General features: G+C 36.1%; 1 long non-coding RNA gene and 1 pseudogene across 2 annotated transcripts; one reads left to right on the plus strand and one right to left on the minus strand.

Annotated features, from left to right (window-relative positions):
* Window positions 1–222: 222 nt before the first annotated feature.
* Window positions 223–3,123, plus strand: LOC107804308 (uncharacterized). 2 transcript variants are annotated; one of them, XR_001652236.2, is made up of 3 exons: window positions 223–547; window positions 926–1,142; window positions 1,368–3,123. It is a non-coding gene; the product is annotated as an uncharacterized LOC107804308 (long non-coding RNA). The 2 variants fall into 2 exon arrangements; XR_001652237.2 differs by having other exon boundaries at window positions 223–388.
* Window positions 3,124–8,635: 5,512 nt separating this feature from the next.
* On the minus strand, window positions 8,636–12,866 carry LOC107826522 (ATP-dependent helicase NAM7-like; annotated as a pseudogene).
* Between the last annotated feature and the right edge of the window lie 10,134 nt (window positions 12,867–23,000).

Consider the following 23,000-nt stretch of genomic DNA (forward strand, 5'->3'; position numbering starts at 1 on the left):
GAAGAAAACTTTAATTTCTTGAATTTGGCTTCACTACAAATGCCTAAGACTACTCCTATTTATACTTGTATAGGGATGATTCTAGATACAAAAATAATCTAGACAATTCTATCACCTTCTACTAATATCTTCCTTAAATATCCATTATGCAAGATATTACTCCATAACTTTCTAGAAACTTCTTCTAATTATAATTTTTACTCTTCCAAAAAAATCAACTTTATTTTTTCACAAGTAGCTCTAAAGTTACACATGCAGGCTATCTCCCTTGCCAAGCTAGTGTGATCTCTGGATGTCTTTTGAAATATTCGATGGTTTTTTTCCACAGGGCATGCGTATATTCAGCATATATCATCTTGAGGAGTTTTGCTGATTTGTCTTCCCTTTGGTATGATAACAAATGAACTGTAGCTGCTCCTCCCATGTAGAACTTCTATTATTCTGTAGTTGTGCCCAATGAATCAGTCTACTCCATAAACTTTTAGCATAGCCACATTCAGCAAATAAGTGGTTTCTTGTCTCCAAACTTGATTGACAAAGCACACAGGTATCATTTACAGTGATTCCCCATTTCTTAAGTCTATCCACAGTAAGTAACCTCCATTGGCATTGCAGCCACATTGTTAGTATGGCCTTAGGTCTAGCAACATTTTGGCACATTAGTCTCCTCCAGCTAGTTTTAGGTAAGGTTGGTATCAGTTGAAGATAGATCTGTTTGATGATACTTCTCTTATCATCTAAAGGCTTGTGTAGTTGACTATAACCTCCCTTGCTTCCAATAGTTTCCTCACCATCCAGAATTTGCTAGACAACTTTAATTCATCTCGAAATGTTTGTAGATCAAGGATGGTTCGAATTGGCTATTTTTCTGCAAGAAGATAATTGATGAACATGTACTTAATTGTTTCCTTGGCTTCTTATGCAGATACTGCCTTTGGATATTGGGGAACGGCGCAACTTTGGTTAACAGTGGCTCCATCTGGAGAAACTTAGTCATTGACGCCAAGGCTAGACGTTGTTACTTTGATGTTACTGACGACAAGAGATTGAATCAAGCAATTTCAAATGCAACCATTGAGCTTGGCCAAATAGAAACATTACTTAGAACAGACTCACCTACATTCAAAGCCGCCAAGTGGAAGGTATGCTGCTTCGGGTTCATTAGACTTATTATAATATTTTAAGTTTTCTTCCACTCTTCTTTGACTCAATTGAGTACTAATTCATATTCAAGAACCCCATCTTTGATTTTGTTTCTTCAATATTGTTTGTCTTGAGGCTTAAATTATTTTGGGATCAAAATTGCTGATTTTAGGATAAATGAAAACCATTGAAATGGTGACTTTACAAGTCTTCTTGTTCTGTAGAGACTTAATACTTCCAATGACTTGGCCAATTGATGGAAATACTGTCTCAAGAACTAGCTCAGCTCACAGTGATGGAGACGAGAACTTGGCCCGTCAACTGGCAGCTATGAGTTTGAGGGATAAACCAGGATATTCAAGAAGTTCCAAGTAAGTTTTGGTTGTACATTTAGAAAGTAAATCCACATCACACCCCTTACGGTGCGGCCCTTCCCCGGACCCTCGTAAATACAGGATGCTTTGTCCATCGGGCAACGTTTTTTGTCTATAAGGGAAATAATGCATGGAAAGTAAAAAAACAGAAGTTGATGACTTGTGTTGCTACCAAAGAAATACTCCTTTTTTGGGTATCAGATCAATATATTTACTAACTCTACTCATTTTTACCAATAATTTTCAAAATTCCAAGATGAAGAAACCAGGAATGTTCCGTGAAGTAAAACAAAAATGATTATGTATGAGTAACAGATTTGGCAAATCTTCTTATAATTAAGTCTATTTAAATTGATTCGACATACTAAGATCTTCGAGCTGTATAACATGGAGTCTTTGATACTTTTGAGAGGGTGGGAGCTCCATTTTGCAAGCTACGCAAACCATCCATTGAATAAATCTCATTACAATGCAACTACCAATAATAGTCTTGTACATGCTGTAGCTGTAAATTTCAATCAAAAGGGTCATAACAAGTAACAACAGCAAAAATTCAAGAATCAGCAGATCAAAGGAGTATTATATGCCTAGCTTCCAAGCAATGGAAGCTACAATCTGCCAAAAACAGAGAATTTAATGTTCAAAAATTTGTTATGTCAAATGAATCAACAACATAAATTGAGAAAAACTTAAAAGTAGCTTTAGAAAGCAGTTCAAACACGTGTAACAAGGTTACCTCAGAAAAAACATGATAGAATTGCAAACTATAATATCTTATATTTACCTCTTGTATGCAACTTTAAGGTCTCCCATTTGAACTCATTTGAACGCGTTGCAGTCAGAACATTCCGTAATAAATCATCGACGAGTCAATAACTAGACTGATCTGAGATCGGTTGCCACACTGCTTTGATCATTCCTCCTTTCTTCGTCTTGGACTTGTGAAAATTACTCGTAACCATGAGTAGAGTTAGTAACAATATCACTCTGATACTCCCTCCGGTCCACTTTAATTGATTTTTTGGCTGTTTCACTCATATTAAGGAACCCACCTTTTGTATTAATTAATAATAAAATTGACCATAACCTTAGTTTGTTCATTCCAAATATAACAAATACTTCTAGACTTTTTACTCCAAGGGCAACTTTGAAAAAAAGAAGTTAATCTCTTCTCGAAAAAAATCAAATATTGTGGACCACAAAGAAAGACCAAAATATCAATTAAAGTGGACTGGAGGGAGTACCTTATCGAAAAGATTAGTTATATACACAAGTCATCTACCAAAAAACAAGTTAAAATACCACGGGCTAGCCAGTTTTCGGACTGGTCATTCAAACATAGTTAGCGTTTGCAAAGTCATTGAAAATAGCCACTATTTTGCTGCAACATGGACCGGTCCAACATAATATACTGGAGATCAGTGCACTTGTGTATGAACTTCCAGCATATTATGCTGGAACACGCGGAAAGTTCCCGCGTAATATACTGGAGATTGGAGCACTTGTGTATGAACTTCCAGCATATTATATTGGAACTCCAGTATATTATGTTGGAGTTCCAGTATACTTATGCTGGAACTCCATTATAATATGCTCGAGTTCCCGTTTACTTTTCATAAATTGTTTCCCCCTGTTGAAACTTTCTATATTGTACACCCTACACTCACTTGGAACTTATTGAAGTTTTTGGCTTATCCCTCAAACTCATAGCTGCCATTTGAGTTGCCAAGTTCTCGTCTCGGTCAGAGTATTTTTTTGAGACAGCATTTCCATTAATTGGCCAAGTCATTGGAAGTATTAAGTTCCTTCAAATCAGGATTATTGCTGAAGTCAACAATTCAATGATTTTTCATTTATCATCAAAATGTATAACGATTATAAGAAGAGACGACAAGACATCAACTTACACATGAAAAACATACTAAGACATGTATGCAGAGTACCTATTGTTGCGGAAGCCAAATGTATATACTGTGAATAAGTCACAACTACTATACCAAAAATTATGACAGCCACCAAATAATAAATAAGACAATAAAGCAACAATAAAGGGAACACAAGAATTTACGAGGTTCGGCTAATTTTGCCTACTCCTCGGACACAACCAATATTTTATTTCACTCCAAAAATACAAGTGAAATAATACTAAAGAGAGAAGATACAAATGCCTTAAACAAATGAGAAGGCAAATGAGAGGTGTGTTTAAATCCTAAATATTAAGCCTTCTTTTATAGGGGGAAAATCCCCCCAACCCTTCTTTTCCCACCGATGTGGGACAAAAGGTTTTGCCAAATTCAACAAATCTCCACCTTGGCAAATTTCCACATCTTCAATTTTCTCTCAATAACAAATTTTGATTGTGTCTTCATCTTCAATCTTCAGTTTTCAACAATGTTGATCAAATCCAAACAATGTTGAAACTTGACCGCAGTCACCACCTCTGTCATCATATCAGCAGGATTCTCCGTAGTATGAATTTTCTTCACTGTGACTCCACCTTCTTCTATGATTTCTCGTACGAAATGATACCGAACATCAATGTGCTTCGTCCTTGCATGATAAACTTGGTTCTTCGCTAATTGAATAGCACTTTGACTATCACAAAAAATTGTGATACCTTTTTGTTCAAACACCAAGCTCCTTTAGCAATCCTTGAAGCCAAATTGCCTCTTTCACAGCCTCTGTAATAGCCATGTACTCTGCCTCTGTTGTAGACAAAGCAACTGTTGACTGCAAAGTAGACTTCCAACTAACTGGTGCCTTTGCAAAAGTAAATACATAACCAATAGTTGATCTTCGTTTGTCCAGATCACCCGCAAAATCTGAGTCACAATATCCAACTACAGACTGATTGTCTTCCTGCTCAAAAACTAACCCGACATCTACAGTATTATGAATATACCGTAGAATCCACTTCACAGCTTGCCAATGCTCATTACCTGGATTGTGCATATATCTGCTAATAACTCCAACAGCTTGTGAAATGTCAGGCCTTGTGCAAACCATTGCATACATCAAGCTACCAACAGCATTTGCGTATGGTACCTTTGACATATACTCTCGTTCAGCTTCATCCATTGGCGACATAATAGTACTTAGCTTAAAATGGGAAGCAAGTGGAGTACTAACTGGCTTAGTCTTGTCATCTATGCCAAAACGTTGAAGTACTCTCTTCAAATATTCCTTTTGAGATAAACAGAGTTTCTTTGAACGTCTATCTCTAATTATCTCCATGCCAAGAATATTCTTTGCCTCACCCAAAGCCTTCATCTCGAACTCCTTCTTCAGTTGAATCTTCAACTTATCAATTTCTTCCGAATTTTTGGAAGCTATCAACATATCATCAACATATAGGAGAAGATATACAAAGGAACCATCTTTAAGCTTGTGCAAATACACACAACGATCGTATTTGCTCCTCTTGTACCCTTGCCGCAACATAAACTCGTCAAATCGCTTGTACCATTGTCTAGAAGATTGTTTCAATCCGTACAACGATTTTTCAAGTTTGCACACCATATTTTCTTTTCCAGCAACTTTGAATCCTTCTGGCTGAGTCATGTAGATTTCCTCCTCCAAGTTTCCATGTAAAAACGCAGTTTTTACATCCATCTGAACTAGTTCCAAATCCAATTGTGCTACCAAAGCCAACATAATTCTAATGGAGGAATGTTTTACAACTGGAGAAAACACTTCATTGTAATCAATTCCCTCCTTTTGAGCATATCCTTTGGCCACCAATCTTGCTTTGTAGCGAACATCTAATTGGTTAGGAAATTCTTCTTTCTTTGCAAATACCCATTTGCACCCAATTGCTTTCTTTCCCTTCGGGAGATTAGCCAATCTCCATGTATGATCTGATGAAGGGACTGTATTTCATCATTCATGACAATCCTCCACTTATCTTCTTCTGAACTTTGGACAGCGTCTTTATAAGTGGTAGGAACATCATCAGCTACAATTGAGGTTGCACAAGCAACCATCTCTATGAGACGAACAGGTTTCGTTATTGTTCTTTTTGGCCTGCTGGTTGCTATTGATTCAAGTTGTTGTCGAGGTTCCTGAGTTGGAATCTCCTCTACTGGCTATCCTTCTAGAGGGTAATCTTCATTTGTTTCCTCCTCTGCTTCTTGTGTAGGAAAAATAAATTTTCCCTCAAACTCCACCTGCTTAGAAACACTTTTATTTTGTTTGGTATCTTCTGTTACCTTATTTACCATAGCAGATTCATCAAAGGTAACATCCCTGCTGAATATTACTTTCTTTGTCATAGGACACCATAAGCGATATCCTTTGACTCCAGAAGTAATTCCCATAAAAATAGCCTTCTTTGCCCTTGGATCCAATTTTGACTCTGTCACATGATAATATGCAGTTGAGCCAAACACGTGCAAAGAGTCATAATCTACAGCAGGCTTTCCATACCATTTTTCAAATGGTGTCTTGCCATCAATAGCAGCAGATGGTAAGCGATTAATGAGGTGGCATGCATATGTAACTGCCTCAGCCCAAAATTCTTTGCCCAAGCCAGCATTGGACAACATACACCGTACCTTCTCCAGCAAGGTCCGGTTCATACGTTCTGCCACTCCATTCTGTTGTGGTGTATGTCTAACAGTGAAGTGTCGGACAATGCCATCATTTTCACAGACCTTATTGAAATGATCATTTTTGTATTCACCTCCATTGTGTGTGCGAATACACTTGATCCTCTTGCCTGTTTGATTCTCCACCATCGTCTTCCATTTGAGAAAAATTCTCAACACTTCATCTTTGCTCTTCATTGTATACACCTATACTCTTCGGGAAAAATCATCAACAAAGGTTACAAAATAGTGATTCCCACCCAACGAAGGTGTTTTGGAAGGACCCCAAACATCAGAGTGTACATAATCCAAAATGCCTTTAGTATTATGGATCGATGTACCAAATTTAACCCTTGTCTGTTTCCCTTTAACACAATGCTCACAAAACTCCAAGTTGCAAGCCTTGACTCCTTTTAACAATCCTTGATCTGATAGAGTTTTCAAGGATTTTCCTCCAGCATGTCCCAAGCGCATGTGCCATAGCTTGGTTGCTTCTGCCTCTTTGTCGTCACTGGATGTCACTGTCGCTGTCCCAATAACTGTACTGCCACGATAGCGGTACATATTATTATTCTTCCGATTAGCCTTCATTACCACTAGTGCACCGGAGCATACTCTCATCACTCCATTTTCTGCAATGATTTTGAACCCTTTTGATTCAAGGGCTCCCACAGAGATGAGATTCTTCTTCAAATCTGGTACATATCGAACATCTGTTAATGTTCTGATCATTCCATCGTGGTTCCTTAATCGTATTGAACCAATCCCATATGAGGTAAGAGGGCTGTTATCCGCTGTGTGAATAATTCCATATTCTCCTTCTTGAAAATCCATGAACCAGTCCCTGTTGGGACACATATGATAGCTACAAGCCGAGTCCATCAACCATATGTCTGATGATGTTGATGACTCTGTTGTAACTAATGAGAAGTCTGAATCATCACAATCAGCTACATTTGAATCCATAATGGCCTTTCCATTATTATATTTGGCCTTATTCTTCAACTTCGGACAGTCTTTCTTCAAGTTCCCTTTTTCTCGACAAAAGGCACATTCATCTTTGCTGGGTCTGGATCTTGACTTGGATCTTCCTTTCTTTGTCCTCGTTTGATTTTGAGGACGACCCCTCACAAATAGTGTTTCTCCTTCTCCGCCCTTCTGTTTTTCTCGCTTTCTTTGTTCATAGCTGTACAAAGCCGAACAAACTTCTCTGAGAGAAACTTCGTCATTTCCATGGAGTAGAGTAGTTTCAAGGTGCTCGTACTCATCAGGAAGTGACGCCAACAACATCAAGGTCAAGTCACCATCATCATAAGTTGTATCCATATTTTGCAAATCTGTGACCAACTTATTGAAACTGGTGATATGTTCATTTATCGTGGTACTAGGAACATAGGTGAAGTGAAACAGTCTCTTCTTCATGTACAATTTATTTTGACTGTTTTTCTTCAAAAATTTATCCTCCAGTGCTTTCCATAATTTACTTGCAGAAGTTTCCTTTGTGTATGGATATTTCTGCTCTCTAGCAAGGTAGGATTGAATGGTACCGCAAGCAACACGGTTGATAATTCTCCAATCTTCTCTCCAATAACATCTGGTTTCTTTTCTTCAATGGCCAGATCTAGCCCTTGTTGAAAAAGGACATCTAGAACCTCGCCTTGCCACATCCCAAAATGTCCGGATCCGTCAAATATTTCTACCGCAAATTTCGCATTTGACACAATTCTTGTCATAAGCGAAGATGTCAATAATGACGTGTTGTTGACACTTGATGTAGATTCTTCTTGTTTATTGTCTCCCATATTTGACACAAATATTATTTAATAGCTGACGACATAAATCAAGATTATTTCCTTTCTGATGTAGAAGATCAGACTAAGCTGCAACCACAGAGCATACTCAGACAGAACCTTGACTCAGTTACCAAGATAAATCTTTTCTGATGTGGAAGATCAGACTATGCTGCAACCACAGAGCATACTTAGACAGTACCTTGGCTCTGATACCAATTATTGCGGAAGCCAAATGTATATACTGTGAATAAGTCACAACTACTATACCAAAAATTATGACAGTCACCAAATAATAAATAAGACATAAAACAACAATAAAGGGAACACCAGAATTTACGAGGTTCAGCTAATTTTGCCTACTCCTCGGACACAACTAATATTTTATTTCATTCCAAAAATACAAGTGAAATAATACTAAAGAGAGAAGATACAAATGTCTTAAACAGATGAGAAGGCAAATGAGAGGTGTGTTTAAATCCTAAACATTAAGCCTTCTTTTATAGGGGAAAATCCCCTCAACCCTTCTTTTCCCACCGATGTGGGACAAAAGGTTTTGCCAAATTCAACACCTCTTCAGTTATTCTAAACTATGTTACGCGAACTCTCCAAAATGTCGCACCGGTGTTGGATCCTTCAAAAATGCACTACTTTCGGAGGATCCGACACGTATCCTACCACATTTTCGGAGAGTTCGAGCAACATAGATCCTAAAAACATAAGATAAGCAACTTTTCAGTGGCTATATAAAGATATGTTTGTACCTTTCCACATGCTGAAATTGGCAACGATGCATAATTTTCACTGTATAATTACCAAAAAAGAAGTTGAGGTCCTTTGCCAACGTTGGTATCTGATATCCAGGTAAAATGTCCCAGATCTTTAATACTTGAATGCATGTACAGTCCTGCTGCTGAATATCTATTGTCCAAATCAACTTTAGGTGCTTGACATTGTACACTTCCAACAGCGCAGAAGAATTCCCACCTGGCTTGATGAACTTGATGTTCTTTTCCGGCTTTCGCCAACGACTTGAAAGCTTCACCAAAAGAGAGATCACTTCTTTACTAATCTCCGCATCCTTAATCCTGGCCATCGATTTTGTGAAGTTCTGACTAAATAAAACCTGTAAGTTTATAACAGCAAGAACCTTTTATTTCTACACTTCAAAACAACAATAAAAGAATTAAGCGCGTCAAGTGGCAGTCTTGTATTCTAATACTTTTAGATTTCCATCAATTCCAGTGTTATTAGTGGCAGTTTTATATTCTAATACCGTAGATTTCTATCAGTACATGTTCCTTTCGCCTTTTTCCCCCTTTATCTTGTTCTCGCTATTGCTTGTTGCTACTGCTCTATTTTCATTTTTCCTCGTGCTGATGGTTCACTAGAAACAGCCTCTCTACATCCACTGTAGGGGTAAGATCTGCGTACCCACCCCAGACCCGAGCAACATATCAAATTGTTGATGAGTTATGCAATTAACTCAAAGAATAAGTCAAAGAAAGCTTAAACATCTGGCTTAAGGAAAATGAAGCAACATACTTTCCACTTGGCTGTTCTGAATATAGGGGAGTCAGTTCTGAGTAATGTTTCTATGTTGCCAAGTTCAATGGTTGCGTTCGAAATTGCTTGAGTCAATCTCGAATCATCAGTAACATCAATGTAACAACCACGAGCCTTGGCGTCAATGACTAAATTCTTCCAAATGGAACCGCTGTTAACCAAAGTTGTGCTATTTCCCAATATCCAAAGGCAGTATCTACATAAAAAGACGAGGAAACAATCAAGAACAAGTTCATCAAATTATATCGTTGATACTCGGAACATTTTTGAATAGCTTTCCAGCAAATTAATACTACCTTGCTCGGGTCAGGGCAACGTTTTCTCTCTGAAGATTAGAAAGGAAACCAACTGATCCATTCCCATTACAACGAACCGTGGAGATAATTATAACATCCTCTTCACCCCCTTGAAAACCATCAACAGAACGTACATTCACTGAGAAATCACTGCTAGCATCTGTGTTATATTTCTTGCAAAGAATTTGTTGAATAACAAAAACTTGAGCCTTGTAAGGAGATATACAACCAACACGTACTTTATGTTTCGAAGAGACAGATTCTGTAATTCAGATAACAATATCAGGTTTGCCAACTCAATTGCCATGCAAATCAAGATACAGTAGAGAAAACCCGAAAAGATTAGAGTATCACCTTTATAAAGGTTAGCGACTATTTCAGCTACAACGAAAACTTCTGCCATATTTCTTGTGCTGTGTTGGTCATCAGGCTCCTCTTTTCCACTACTTACGTTTATAAATGAATAGGAGCCAAAAACATTTCCATTAAGAAATCTCTTCTCATATATTGCGGCTTTTACATTAGGACCATCTGTTATTTTCTTCTCATAGAACTCACTATTCGGTAACAGACTGATTTTTGGATGCATCCTATATTGAACATTAGGAAGGTGCTTCTTGTGTCCTAAAATTACCAGCCTCTTAAATAAGCTCCTGCCAAAGTCAGCCTTCTCACAGATCTGTATATAACAAATACTAGTGGTCAATAATATAAGATCAGCACAGTAATTTTATAAAAAAAGCTGTGAAAATATTAAAAGATAACCTTGCTCTGAACCATTGCAGGCAATTGTTTCTCATCTCCAATGAGTATAGCATGGCGCGGACCTGGGAGTTGTAAAGGAATAGTGGATTCACATTCTTTAAGCTGAGCAGCTTCATCAAGTACCACCATCTAAAGTGGTGTCATTCCGTCTATGTGCAATTTCGATGAGCTAGAAGCAGTGCAGAAAATCAAACATGCACCTTTTAGACAAAAACTTCGAATTTGGTAGTCATGGATTAAAGTGGGAAGAGAGATACTCGTACTAAGAAATTTCAATACTTTTAGGCATTCCGTCTTAGTTTCAAGAAGATTACCAAAACGTATCGCCTTATTCCTTGTAACAACTTCGTGTAGTATTTCTCTTAACCCTCCAGAAGTTTCCGCATTAGCAAACAACTTTCCAAGAGTTTGAAGCATTGCAAGTAGTCTGATCATTTCCTTAGCTACTTTTAGTGGAATGAACGAAGTAGGTACATGAGCGTACAAGCTTGTCAGACAAAATATTAACTGGTTCTGTATCCATTTGAATCTTTTGATAACAAACTCCTCAAATGTCCAAACAATGGCTTCTTTGTTGCTTGCCTCCCCTTCGTTCTTGATCTTGTTCGCTTCGTTATCTGCTCTCGAGTTGTTCCTCCTTTGAGAACTTTGTTTATCTTTTGATGCCGCCTTCTTGTTCTTTTTCAATGGTTCAAGGACAAATTTGTTCCACAACTTATTCTTCCTATTCTTATCTAGTACTTGATCATTGGTAATGTTTCCTTTTCTTCCTCTTCCACAAATTTTTTCTTCATTTTCTTTGTACTTACGATATTGCTCTTCAGGATCCTCGAGCAAACATATCATGGATTGCACACCAATTCTCCACCCAGTATTTGGTGACAAACAGCTATAACAAGGGCATCAACACGGTTCTTAAGAAATACATCAAACAGATCTTCATGATCTTCGATCTTCATTCTTTTCCCATTTCCAAATAAAATTATGTCTCCTAAACCATAAATGTCATATTCTAGACCATCTATTACATGTTGCATCAGCCTCTTTGTAACTCCCAACATAGCAATGTTCGTAGGAGCGCAAGTCAAAGTTCTGCATTTCATTTTTAACAGAACATAGAGTAAAGAGGCAACTGTTTTAGTCTTTCCAGTTCCTGGAGGACCCCAAATTAACTTAACCGTGTTCCGGTGACCACATTCTCTTGTTGCAATACAACTTAGAACCGCCTCTTGTTGAGCATCGTCTAGCCCAAAAGATTGAATCACGACCCTTGAATTTGATATAGCATTAGTTTAAGATTCTTTGCCGGAGCAAAGAGAGCAATCTACTTCCCCCTGTGGACAATTGAAAATTCAACGGACGTCAAAAGATGATCATTGGAATCAAAACTAATCGAGGAAGAGTTCAGAATATGCATGCAGACTCATTATAAAATAAAAGAATAAGACTAAATTGTTGGGAATAAACCCCCTGCGAAAATAATATTCGCGGTAATAAAAGCGGAATAATAACGTAGCACCGAGAGACGATAATTAACAAGAATAAAAGAGTAACAACGACACCAAGATTTTTACGTGGAAAACCCTTTTGAATAAGGAAAAAAATCACGACCTTGAGAAGAACAACTGATATCACTATAGCAAGGAATCTTACACTTTGTAGGTCCGAGTAAAATACTCAAAAGACCACTACAACACTCAAAAAGAAATAACCCTCTTTTGATATTCCCACCTCACTACAATATCACTCACTCTATATTTTTCTTACAGACTATTTTCTTATACCCTGTCTGTGAAACCTCATTCTTTCTTTCTAACTCTCAGATATATTTTTCCTCTGAAATTGGTGTGTCAAAAATTAGAGTCGAAGCTCTCCTTTTATAGGCAGAACCTCGCCTACTACGCTTGACGTTTTTCTTCTTTACGTCTGCCATATTTGACAAATGCGGAAGGGAAACATGGACTGCTAATTAAGGAAGAAAATTTTCTTCCTTGATTTATGGGATGGACCCCACAAACCTCCCCCTCCAGTCCCATTCACCTGAAGGGGATAACACCGGAGCTTCTAGTTTGAGTACATGCTGACAAGTTCTTTGCAAAGCTCGAACTTGTCTCTTGGCACTACCTTGGTTAGCATATCCGCAGGATTATCACTCGTGTGAATCTTTTTGACCTGTAAAGATTCGTTCTCCACCTGCTCACGAATTCAATAATGAGAACATCTATATGTTTTGTTCTTGCATGATACATGGAGTTCTTGCTCAAGTCTATTGCACTTTGACTATCACAATAGATGACATACTCCTTTTGATGCAATTTTAGCTCTTGAAGAAACTGCTTTAGCCATATCATCTCCTTGCCAGTTTTTGTAACGGCAATGTACTCTACTTCAGTTGTTGAAAGTGCAACACACTTTTGCAACTTAGACTGTCATGATATAGCTCCCTCTGAAAATGTAAACAAATATCCAGTAGTGGATTTTTTGTTATCAATGTCACATGTCATATTAGCATCTCTGTAGCCCTTCAAGATTGGATCAGATCCTCCAAAGCATAAACAATCTCCTGTGGTACCTCTTAGGTACCTGAGTATCCACTTGACTGCTTCCCAATGTTCCTTTCCAGGATTTTCAAGAAACCTGCTGACAACACCAACTGCGTGAGCAATATCAGGTCTAGTACATACCATTGCATACATCAAGCTTCCGACTGTTGAAGAATAAGGAACTCTAGCTATGTTTCCTTTCTCCTCCTCTGTTGTAGGACACATCTTTTTGCTCAACTTTAGATGACTAGCAAGAGGTGTGCTGATTGGCTTAGCATTCTTCATGTTGAAGCGTTCTAGTACACGTTCAATGTACTTCTCCTGAGATAGCCACAACTTTCTACTTGTTCTCTCTCGAACTATCTTCATCCCTAAAATTTGTTGTGCAGGGCCCAAGTCCTTCATATCAAATGATTTAGACAAATCTCTCTTCAACTTTGCGATCATCCCCTTGTCTTTTCCTACAATTAACATGTCATCCACATACAACAACAATATAATAAAGTTATTCTCAGAAAATCTTTTGAAGTATACACATGGATCAGAATAGGTCTTTAGGTATGTTTGATATTTCATGAATGAGTCAAACATCATGTACCACTGCCTTAGTGTCTACTTCAATCCATAAAGACTTTTATTCAATTTGCACACCATGTATTTCTTTCCAGCTACTTCAAATCCTTTTGGCTGCTCCATATAAATCTCCTCTTCCAAATCTCCATAAAGAAATGTAGTTTTCACATCCAATTGCTTCACTTCAAGATCTAGGCTAGCTGCTAAGCTCAAAATTGTTCGAATAGAAGTCATTTTGACAACAGGTGAGAAAATTTCGTCAAAATCAATACCTTTCTTCTGTTCGAAGCCTTTAACCACCAATCGAGCTTTGTATCTGATCAGCTTGCCATTTCCATCTTTCTTGAGTTTAAAGACCCATTTGCATTTGAGTGGTCTTTTACCCTTTGGAAGTTCAACCAGCTTGTACGTGTCATTTTTCTGTAGAGATTCCATCTCTTCTTGCATGGATTTCATCTACTGGTTCTTTTCTGGATGGGACAGTACCTCCATAAGACTTTCTGGCTCCCCCTCATCACTGATGAGGACATACTCTGTGGAAGGGTACCTGCATGACTCTACCCTTGGCCTCTCTGATCTTCTCAGAGGTTGAGATTTTTCTTCTTCGTGAGTGGGGTGCTACACTTCCTCGACACCTTCATCAAGTTGCTCCCCCTGCTCAATAACCTCACCAGGTTGCTCCCCCTTCTCGGCAACCTCGTTGGTCGTACTTTCTACACTTGTGGGATTGTTAGAAGTAGAATGAATAGTAACAAAGTTAGGAATTATACCATTCTTCGCTTTTTCTGACATATCAACAGCAGTTCCAACTTCACTTTCTTAGAAGACTACATCTCTGATTCTGATGACCTTCTCCTTTACAGAACCTCACAATCTGTACCCGAACTCTTCATCGCCATATCCGATAAATATGTAAGGAACAGATTTATCATCCAGTTTTATTCTCTGCTCTTTTGGTACATGTGCAAAAGCTCTGCAACCGAACACCTTCAGATGCAAGTAGGACACCTCCTTGTTGGTCCAAACTCTATCTGGGATGTCAAACGTCAATGGAACTGATGGACTCCTATTGATCAGGTAACAGACTGTTTGAACTGCTTCACCCCAGAATGACTTAGGCAGTTTAGCCATTCTGAGCATGCTTCTCACCTTCTCCACAATGGTGCGGTTCATCCTCTCGGCTACGCCATTGTGTTGTGGGGTTCCAGGAACTGTCTTTTCATGTCTGATCCCATGACTTGAACAGTACTTATCAAATTCCCTTGAAGTGTACTCACCTCCATTGTCACTTCGGAGACACTTTAGCTTTCGACTCGTCTCCCTTTCTACTAGAGCATGAAACTTCTGGAAAACTTGAAACACCTGATCTTTGGTTTTCAAAATAAACCCATAATTTTCGTGAAGCATCATCAATAAAAGTAATAAAATATTTGTTACCGCCCATTGATTCAATTTTTATTGGGCCACAAATATCAGAATATACTAAATTAAGTATATTCAATTTTCTTTCAGACGATGTCTGAAATGAGACTCTATGCTGCTTACCAAATAAACAGTAGTCACAAGGTTTTATCGTTGTACCTTTGGCATAAGAAATGAGTGATTTCTTGGCAAGAATCTGCAATCCCTTCTCGCTCATATGACCTATTTTTTTGTGCCACAAATCTGCAGAAATCTCATCTTGTGCCGCGTTCAATTCACCTTGGCATATTTCTGCATTTGTCCTGTACAACGTGCCACGAGCAACTCCCTTTGCAATCACCAATGATCCCTTAGTGAGTCTCCACTTTTGATTTGCAAAATAGCTCTCGTATCCATCTCGGTCTAAAGCAATTCCCGAGATCAAGTTCATCCGCAAATCAGGTACATGCCGCACATCCTTTAGAACCAATCTGCATCCGACATTTGTCCTGATACAAATGTCACCAATCCACGCAATCTTTGAGTAACTTGTGTTACCCATTCTCACTGTGCGAAATCACCTGCTACATATCTGCAAAAAAGATCTCTTACCGGTGTGGCATGGTAAGATGCCGCTGTGTCAACCACCCATTCCGACTCTAGTCCTGACAGGTGCATGCATTCCTCTTCCTCATTTATAAAGAGGACAACATTATCATTGTTTTGCACCATAGCGGCTGTGTTGTCGTCATTCTTCCGGCCACTGATTTAACCTTTGCCCTTCCTTGGATTTGCGCAATCTCTTTTGAAGTGACCTGGTTGATCACAGTTGTAGCAATTTCTGTCTCTTGATTTGGATTGGTTGTTTGACTTCCCACGAGCTCCGAATCTACCATAGTTGCTTGAACTCCTTTGATAACTCCTGCCTCTATCTTCCGTGATGAGAGTCTGTCCTTGATTTTCAGGCTTCTTTCTCATCTTCTCATTGAGTAGAAGAGCCGATGTGACATCTTTCAACTCAATAGTAGTCTTATCGTGCAGGATGGTTGTTGCCAAATTATCGTACGAAGATGACAACGAATTCAATAAAAGATGGCTTTATCTTCTTCCTCGATTTTCACTCCAAGGTTGGCAAGCTGTGTGATTAGTCCGTTAAACACATTTAAATATTACAAAAAAATTGTACCTTCACCCATGTGTAGGGCATATAAGTGCTTCTTCAAGTACAATTTATTTGACAGCGTTTTGGACATGTATAGGCTTTCCAACCTTGTCCAAATTCTACGTGTAGTGACTTCATCAATGATGTTATTTACCACATCATCTAATAAGTGCAACCTGATTGCACTAGCAGCTCTTTCATCCAAGTCAGCCCAATCCTCAGCTTTCATGGTATTAGGCTTTTTGGCATCAGCATCTAGTACCTTGTGTAATCCTTGTTGGATGAGCAGATCCCTCATCCTTCTTTGTCATGTTGAGAAATCGTTATCTCCGTTGAATTTTGATACCTCGTACTTTACTCCGGACATTTTTATTTTTCACCGAGTATAGTACTACCGATAGTGAATAGTATTTCAGTGAACGAGCAGAACCTGTGCTCTGATACCAATTGTTGGGAATATACCCCCTACAAAAATAATATTCACAGTAATAAAAGCAGAATAATAATGTAGCACCGAGATACGATAATTAACAAGAATAAAAGAGTAACAACGACACCAAGATTTTTACGTGGAAAACCCTTTTGAATAAAGGAAAAACCACGGCCCTGAGAAGAGCAACTGATATCACTATAGCAAGGAATCTTACACTTTGTAGGTCCGAGTAAAATACTCAAAAGACCACTACAACACTCAAAAGAAATAACTCTCTTTTGATATTCCTACCTCACTACAATATCGCTTACTCTCTATTTTTCTCACAGACTATTTTCTTATACCTTGTCTGTAAAACCTCACTCTTTCTTTCTCTCTTTGTTGGTGTGTAGAAATGAGCTTTTCCTTCTTTTTCTTCAATGTTGACAATTCAATGAAGTTATCTACCAAACCAAAGAAATTCAATAAAGTTGGCTACCAAATCAAAGAAATTCTCAGCAAAATATTTTCCTTAGGCACATGCCTATTACTTTGGCTTAGGTACCCCTTAGTAAGAGGTGTCATCCCACATTGTTTCGTAATAGTTTTACTTACATATGCGTGTAAATAATATAATTTTGAAGAATCAACATACACACACACATATATACAGGGGTGGGTGCACTCAATGAAGCGGTGTCAGCGACACCACTTTGTTGGAAATTTTTACTATTAAATATACGTATTAACACAGTGAGAAAACGGATAAGTAGGAAAAAATGACACCACTTGATATAGACTGTCTCCTGGCGCGTTGGTTATGTGCATTTTGCTCTAAGAGGTCAGAGGTTCGAACCTCAACTAGCATGTATTTTTCTCATATATATGTGGTTAAAAATTATAATTAAGTAGAATTGAACTCAGGACCTTTTCTAACTTAAAACTCAACAAAACGTTGAACTAAAGCTATTTCTTGTCTAGATGTATGATAATTAAAGTTATTTATTCCCGTTCTTCTATGAATTTCAACACCGCTAACTAAAATTCCTGCCTATGCCCCTGTATACACACACCCACACTAGACTGACACTACTTGAAAATGAAACAAAGTACAGAAAGTAAAGCCTGAGAACCACCAAAATCCCAGACTCAACTTACAAGCCAAATTGTAAATATAGGCCTACACTACATGCGCAAAATCCTATGTACGTAGCTGAGGAAAGAGGTTCACTTACAATATTTGGATCAATTGTCAGCAAGGTTTTAATGATCTTCAGGTTTGCTTTTTCCTGGTCTGAATTCAAAGCATTCCACATTCGCAAGTTTGTCGTCAAATTAGAAAGAATCACAACAAAAACCTCTTTGACTTCCCAAAAAGTAATAGTGCGATATATATAATGGACGGATCGGAGGGAGTACTTAAGATCGGATGGTGCCATGGTACTTCCTTATAGATTAGACTAGAATCGGCCAATGCCACGTAGCAGGCAGGCTGCTACGTTTTGTGTTTCTTGCATAATCACATATGGTATACATTTGAAGTCGAATTTAGGTCTAAGTTAGTGGATTCAGAATGAGTATGATTATAATTTTAGATTCCCACGTAAATTAGTTGCGGATTTTGTGGTAAACAATACCAAAAAATCGCATGAAACTGTAGAATCGTATTAGATTCAGGTATTTTGATTTGCAAATCTAATACGATTCAAAATAAACTTATATTACATACCTGAATCTAATACGATTCAATAGGTTCAACTAAACTTATTACTTTCAACTCAAAAAATGTACACATATAAATAAAGTTAAATTGTATTTCATAACCTAAATTCGACTTCAAATGCATACCATATGTGATTATGCAAGAAACACAAAACGTAGCAGGCAGGCTGCTACGTGGCATTGGCTGATTCTAGTCTAATCTATAAGGAAGTACCATGGCACCATCCGATCTTAAGTACTCCCTCCGATCCGTCCATTATATATATCTTACTATTACTTTTTGGGAAGTCAAAAGAGGTTTTTCTATGATCGCACTATTTCTGCAAGAAAATTGTTACGAAGAAAATTCATAGGTAATTCAGTTTCTTGCAGATTTTCCTTCCAAAAAAAATCCGAAGGAAAAACCTTCGTGGGTAATTATTACCTGCGGATTTTTGAAATCCCCAACTAAGTTGCCTGGGAATTTTGAATCCGCATGTAAATTAGCTGGGGATTTTAGATTCCCACGTAAATTAGTTGCGGATTTTGTGGTAAACAATACCAAAAAATCGCATGAAACTGTAGAATCGTATTAGATTCAGGTATTTTGATTTGCAAATCTAATACGATTCAAAATAAACTTATATTACATACCTGAATCTAATACGATTCAATAGGTTCAACTAAACTTATTACTTTCAACTCAAAAAATGTACACATATAAATAAAGTTAAATTGTATTTCATAACCTAAATTCGACTTCAAATGCATACCATATGTGATTATGCAAGAAACACAAAACGTAGCAGGCAGGCTGCTACGTGGCATTGGCTGATTCTAGTCTAATCTATAAGGAAGTACCATGGCACCATCCGATCTTAAGTACTCCCTCCGATCCGTCCATTATATATATCTTACTATTACTTTTTGGGAAGTCAAAAGAGGTTTTTCTATGATCGCACTATTTCTGCAAGAAAATTGTTACGAAGAAAATTCATAGGTAATTCAGTTTCTTGCAGATTTTCCTTCCAAAAAAAATCCGAAGGAAAAACCTTCGTGGGTAATTATTACCTGCGGATTTTTGAAATCCCCAACTAAGTTGCCTGGGAATTTTGAATCCGCATGTAAATTAGCTGGGGATTTTAGATTCCCACGTAAATTAGTTGCGGATTTTGTGGTAAACAATACCAAAAAATCGCATGAAACTTTTGGTAGAAGTTTACAAAAGAAAGGAGTTTTCTTGCGGAATTTCCTAGGGAAATATCTGTAAGTAAATCCCCATAAATTTCCAAATGAATCTTTAGAAATATTTAGACAAAATAATTCTATTGTGATAACATTTTTATTTTCCGAATTATTATATTATTAAGGCAACCTTCTAAATATATATTAATTCTTATAACTATTACTAATTATTACCTTTAATATTCTTCTATTACGTATTAGAAACAAAGTTACTAGTACTCTTACCCAATATTTTGTAGTCCCATATATCACTTGAAAAGCCCACGTGTAGTCCACAACCGCTGGACGCTTGGCACCAAACTCACATTATATTGTGGAAAAAGTCACACAATTCCGTCGTGGGACAAGTTCCCACGGAGCATTTATTTACTCCTAATTTATCCCTTTTATTATTTGTTTTTTTTAAAAGTGCATCACATAAGATTCCATAAATCAAAAATAAATTAGTTTCAAGTAAAAACAAGTGAATAAAATTATGATTACATTTTTAATTTAAATATATTTTTAGTTATTTTTTCTAAAAATTTATTTGTAGCCTAAAATAACACATTAATTTTTATATAAAAATACACTAACTAACAAGAATTAAATATATCGTACATTCATTAAGCAATTGATAAGAATTGTTTTGTTAATTCCAACAACGTATGCAAGGTTACGTTATTTCAATAATGTTAATATTAATTCAGAGATGATGTTAGAAAATAGAATCATAAGATCACTTGATAATTAAGTTTCAAGACCCTTTTTTACAAACTAATACTCCCTCCGTTTCAAGTTATGTGAACTTATTTAACTGGACACGGAGTTTTAAAAAAAATAAAGTTTTTTGAAATTTGTGGCCCTAAAAAAATTAAAAAGGGGCCCAGAGTATTTGTATAGTTATAAAAGTTTCTCATTAAGGGTAGAATTGGAAGTAAGCTAAATTATTTTCAAATTTAGAAATGGGTCATTCTTTTTGGAACGGATAAAAAAAATAGGTTCACATAAATTGGAACGGAGGGAGTATCACTTAAGCAACATACTATAAAATTAAATTTCATCATTCTAATTATACATGAGAGAAAATAAGATATGTAAGATAGAAAGTTAATAAATTTTTTTTTATATATATATATATATATATATATATATATATATATATATATATATATATATATATATATATATATATATATTTTTTCTGCTTAGAAATTAAACTTAAATTATTCACTTATACGCAACTTAGTATATTTTTTATGATATTAGCTTTACTACATCCTTTATATCAATCATATCATCGTGATTCTTAAAATAACTAGATTTATGATAATTATTTTTTTATGAATTTGTTCAAAAAATAACAACCAGTTAGATTATGCTCAATAACTTGTAATATTCAATCCATCACATATGACATAATTACTTAGAAAGTTAATAAAAATTAGCTATGTTTTATAAATGTAAATTAATATTTCTCTATTTCTGATTGAACTTAAATTATTGACTTATTCATAATTTAGTATATTTTCTGAAAATATTCGATTTATTAAATCCCTTTATATCAACCTTATCAAAAATTTTAATTCTTAAAATAACTAGAGTTATGACCAACTATATTATGCTCAATGACTTGTAATATTCAATCCAACCTATCTCACACAATTAATTTTTATATAGGATCAACATTTTAACTATTTACCTATAAATAAATTGATAAAATATTAAATAAATATAATCAATACTGAAGGATGAATTTTACATACAATATTTTTGTAACGTTTAAAAAAAATATAACTTTTAAATTAAAAACAATTTTTTTCTTCTATATAATATTTTTAAAGTGTATTGAAAGAATTTCAAAGTTAAATATGTGGCTATAAAATTTTCAGATAAATTTTCAAGTTAATATATATCCAACTAAATCAACATTTATAAAATTCCTATATGAATTTCAAGAACAAATCCTCAATTAAAACCATATCAATGAAATACTCAAATAAGTTCACAAAAATAAGTTTTCATCCAAAATCACACAAATAATATTCAATTAATTTCTTAGGTAATAGATTTTCTAGGTAAATTCCAAGAAAATATTTTCAGCTAAACTTACAATAATAAAATTCAAGATAATAAAATTCTCAAGTAAATTTTTAAGAAATAAATCAAGCTAATATTGCAGCAACAAAGTTTCTAGGTAATTTTCTAACTAATGAAATATCCATGTAAATCCTCAAGAATAATTCCCAACTAAAATTGCAACAATAAAATCTCCAAGTTAATCCCTGGGTAAAAAAATCTTCATGTAAATCCCCAAAAAATAATCCCCAACTAATATATTACAAAAAGATTCCAAGGTAATTTTCTAGATAATAACATCCTCAGGTAAATCCCCAGCTAAAACCACAACAACAAATCCCCCGGTAATTCCCAAGGTAATATAATTCCCATGTAAATCCCCAAGAAATAATCCCTAACTAAATCCGCAAGTAACATTACCTGGGGAAGTTCCTACGAAATCACAAAGGAAATAATTTTTTATATTTTACATTATTTACCTGCGAAATTACCTATGAAACTGATACTTGGGAATTATTTTCCCAAATAAATCCCCAGGTAATATTTTGGCGCTAAATGGCGCCAAATATATTTGCGAATTTACTTGAGAAAATCGAATTGGCAGGTAAATATTCTAGAATTTAGGAGTTATTGGATTTTCGCATGAAAATTTGCAGGAATTATCTGCGGAAAAAATTTCCAGGTAAAATCCCCAGGTAATTTAAGGTTTTCTTGTAGTGATATAAAAAAAAAGGCAGAGGCAGTAATACAACTACAACAACAACAAATACAGTGTAATCCCATAAGTGAAGTGTGTGGAGCGTAGTGTGTACACAGACCTTACCCTAACCTTGTAAAAATATGGTTGTTTCCGAAGACCCTCGCCAAAGGCAGTAATTGTTTGTGGGACAATATTATATTCAAAAAGATTTAAGTTATATTTATAAATTTACGCTATTTGTATAGTTTAATTTGTAGTAATAAAAAATTAGTGACCATTTTCACTAGACTTACCGGTTACCTACCTTATAAGTGATTTGATTGTTCATTGTATAAATATTTTTACATGGTCCATAATAATAACATTAAAACACTATTAGAAATACTTTCAAGGCATGTATATGGACAAGAAGAAAGAATCAAACCTTGTCTCTATAAAGATCTTTGTTCAACACATCCCCTAATGACCAAGAAAACACCAAATCTATCAACCCCGCAACTGTTTTCTTCATTGGAGTAGTTGTCATCTTAATTCCCTAGTCATCAAAATAAACAAAATCATCATCACTCCCACACCTTGTGATAACAACAACAACAACTTGAGTATAATATGCAGACGTTACTCCTACCAAGAATCATTCCCACATCTTGCACATGCAACAAAAAAATAATAGAAGAAATAAGTG

The sequence above is a fragment of the Nicotiana tabacum genome, chromosome 21, assembly GCF_000715075.1.
Source record: "Nicotiana tabacum cultivar K326 chromosome 21, ASM71507v2, whole genome shotgun sequence".
Classification (NCBI taxonomy): Eukaryota; Viridiplantae; Streptophyta; class Magnoliopsida; order Solanales; family Solanaceae; genus Nicotiana; species Nicotiana tabacum.